The 3,722-nt window shown below is 36.1% G+C and overlaps 1 long non-coding RNA gene across 1 annotated transcript; it reads right to left on the bottom strand.

Moving 5' to 3' along the window:
- Positions 1-1,184: 1,184 nt before the first annotated feature.
- On the bottom strand, positions 1,185-3,376 carry LOC125320372. Its single transcript, XR_007201085.1, has 3 exons — positions 3,299-3,376; positions 2,809-2,849; positions 1,185-2,717 (listed from the first exon to the last, which is right to left on the bottom strand). It is a non-coding gene; the product is annotated as an uncharacterized LOC125320372 (long non-coding RNA).
- Positions 3,377-3,722: the final 346 nt, after the last annotated feature.

Raw genomic sequence — 3,722 nt, 5'->3', positions numbered from 1 at the left:
AGGGTTCTTGGCTCACATTTTGTTGCTCTACTTGTTTTCCTGGGAGTAGTGACTGTCAAGAGGACAAGTTACTTCTCCCATTAGCACAGTGGGAGCAGTTTGCAGCAAGTCTGGTTGACAGTTTTCTCACATAGTTGCTGGAGCTGTTACCGTTTTGCTGCCCATTGTGATACAGCCACCTTACTCATGCTCCAGGCTGGCTTCAGAGGGAAGTAGACACATGATTTTTTTATAATCACTTTGTTAGGACATCCCACGAGTTGTTAGTGTCAGCAGCAGCCCCAATTAACCATGTTTTCTATGGCTGCTGCCCTGAAGGGAGAAGTAGCAGGTGACTTCCCTGCCAGCCCCAGGCTAAGTTCAAAGCTGTGATACAGCTGCATCCCTGAACTATCCCCAGCTTTCTTCCACAGAAATGAAATTATTCCCATATGGTTTTGTTTTTCAGCTTTTAAAATAATAATGTGTATATGAGCCTAATAAAACTTGCCTTTTATATCTAAATAAGACTAGATCTTCTTTCCTGAAGGTAGTCTACAACTAAAAGATTGAATCTCACATGGAATGTATTTTGGGCAGTATCACTCTGTGCTTGTTCTCTTTTTTATTTTTTCATAAATGTTTCCTGCTGTCAGACATGAAATATTGAGCTAGATGGACCTTCAGTATGACCTTGCATTGCTGTACAAAATGTTAGTGAATGGAAAAAAGAACATGAGGCTTGAATATCAGCCATAAAACACTGAACTTGTTGGAAAATTGATGGAATATAACTGATATTCTGAATACTTTTATGGGTATGCAGTCAGATTGAATATTCTAGTTTCCACAGTTTCCACACTGGAAAATTATGGTAGAAAGTAATGGTTATGGAAGCAGTACTTTTTATTTATTAAACTAAATGAAAAGACAACTTCAATGTTGACCTTGATTGTAGTGTCCTATTAAAGGCACCATCTAAATAATAGTCTCGTTCAGAAAGTTGATTCCTCTCAAAGAATACAAATCTTTGAAGAGATTTTTAAACTAGGATCTTAGACACTCATTTCTTGTTCTGTAGATTGTTATGAAATACTGTCCTAAAAAGACAGGACAGATTCAGGTAAAATAAGCATCAGGCAAAAAACTGTGTTGTAAAATATTTAATTCTTATCAGTATAGAAACATTTCCTGACTGAATTACAGATATTGCACATATAGGTGGCATTTACTGTTGCATCTATATTAGACCATATAAATTGTCTGTTAGCCTGCATGCACTCTAAGAAAAAATAATTTTTTAAAAAATAAATTATCCTTTAATTATAGTTCATAAAGGATATAGTTCATATGATAGCTAATAAATGCTGGGTTCAACTCGTCAGTACTGATTTGTATGCATTTTAAACTGCTCATAAATGCAATGCTGGCTGTGGTAGATAGGATTTAAATTATTGAGCCTAATAGGGGCAGGTTCAAAAAGTACCTTTCAAGTTCTTGACTTCTTGCAGAAAGTGTCGTGTTTTAAATAGTATCAGTTTTCTGATACTTACTTGGTGTATCCATTAAATGACAGAAATGTCAAAAGATCTTTAATTCTGGTATGAAATGTAATCATCTGGACTTGTCGGATTTCTCATACCGCCACAACAGCATGATACACAGTCACTGCTGTTAGGAAATATATAAAGTGTTAAGAGCTGTAGGGAGAGCTGCAGGTCACTGACTCAAAGTAGTTGAAAACTGTCAGCATTTAACCATGTAATTTTTCTGCTTTTGTAAGTAGTGTCTGTAAATCAACTTCATATATGCTAATATTAAGACAGCCATACTTGTTTACACAGTAGAATTAAAGGTTTTTGAGCACAGAACTGTGAATCACATCTCTCCCTCCCCCTTTTTCCATGTAGCTTAACAAGTCTGTGAGTTTTTGGAGTTTTTTGCATACTTTTGTTTAACTAGTATAAATAATTTTAATCGACCCCTTAAAAGGATGTTGTGAAATTGTATTAAACTGACAAGAAACCCTAACTCTCTTTCTAAGTTCACCACTAAGCATCCTGCTGTCCGTTGCCATACTCTAGTCAAGACCTTTTTCCTACATGTGTCCAAATGGACTTATATGTGGGAGTACAGTCACACTTTAACATGCTGGAGGTGCCTTTAAGGGAAATACGCTAGCTACGGAAACAGCATCACCATTTTTCGTAGCTAAGTGTTATTCCCATTTGATTTTCCCTGCATGGAAATACATAGGATTTCAACTAGAACGTGTAGATGGCCTACACAACAAGTGGAAAATACTTGGTCATGTGGCACAGCCTGCTCTCTGCAATGAAAGGGCATTTCATGCCAAAACCATGCAACTTTTCTCGTCTTGGAATTTTTTCTGAGAAACCAATACCTCCTTCTCCTGTTTCTGGCAAATGTTAAATTCTGCTTGCCATTGAAGAGAAAATACACATGCTTTTGTGGAAAGCAGTCATACCTCTTCCTTGCAGCATTCACAGCATTCACTTTTGTCCCTTAATTTGGTGCTCATGTGCTTGCTCGAGCTTTGTAGCTGTGAACAAAGTATCTGGCCAATAACAGATGATGGTGAATGGAAATAAAGAATGTATTTCACTGAATCATTTGTTGATTAGTTACAGTTTGGATACAATTATTTTTGACTCTGGCTTGTCTCTTGGGAATCCAGTTTTTCATCTGCATATTTTTCACAAAATTCTCCTGAATCCCTGTTAAAAACAAGATAAAGTACTCTGTAAAAGACATCTACGTTCAAGCTTATGTGACAGGCTTTTTTAGATGGTTACTGGGAATGCTTACCTTCTGTTTCTCCACAGTATACACACACTGAATTAATTTTCCTGTATCAAAAGAAAGATGAGAGTCATTGATCATGCTTGATGATGTTAGGGAAATCCCCAGGAGATAAGTTACTTCACAGTCAAAATACAGGAGTGTCATACAGACATTTTGTTCAAACAGTGAGCATTTCAACCTCTGAAGTTAAGCTTTATTCACCTCTTCAATGTATCATGAATAAAACATTCTGTATCACTGCTCTGTAACTTTAAGAAAAAAAAAAGAAAATGCAAAAACATTAATACTGTATGGCTGCCCAAAATAGCTGATTCCCCCATCTGCTACAGATAGGCTGGAGTAGAGATGTGTGAATTGTGCCAGCTCAGTTTTGATTTGAACTGCATCTCCTGTAATAACTGAACAACTCCCAAATTAGGAAACCAGTAAGCACATAGAAAAAGATAATGGCAGGGTGGTAATTTCTCCAACTACAGACAAATAAAATAAATACCTTAGTTTTCTCTCCAAAGGATTTTTGAGGACTGTCATTTTGATCTCCTTTTTCTTCCTTTGTTTTCCCCATTGTGTCCATCAGTTCTGTATCCTACTCTTGTAAAAATAGCAAATTCAGAAAGAAGAGATTCATCTTGCACGTGGCTCTGAGATTAGTGATTCTTTTTCAATTTTTTCAATTTTATGTTATAATGTTTTGATTTGATTTTTGCTATAAAGTGTCTCTTGCTATATCACAAGCAGTTCTTTAGGCTGAAAAAGTTCTGGAACAACTAATGTTGCTAATGATTATCATCATCATTGCAAAGTTTTGCATTGGTTCAGACCAACTTCATGAAGAACCTTGAAAATTTCAAAGGAACTTCTAAGAAATATTTTATATCCTCTTATATGAGGAAACAGCATTGTGAGTCACTGAAGTA

Source organism: Corvus hawaiiensis, chromosome Z (genome assembly GCF_020740725.1).
Source record: "Corvus hawaiiensis isolate bCorHaw1 chromosome Z, bCorHaw1.pri.cur, whole genome shotgun sequence".
NCBI lineage: Eukaryota > Metazoa > Chordata > Aves > Passeriformes > Corvidae > Corvus > Corvus hawaiiensis.
The sequence above is the reverse complement of the archived record's forward strand: the minus strand, read 5'-3'. Positions and strand labels throughout refer to the sequence as shown.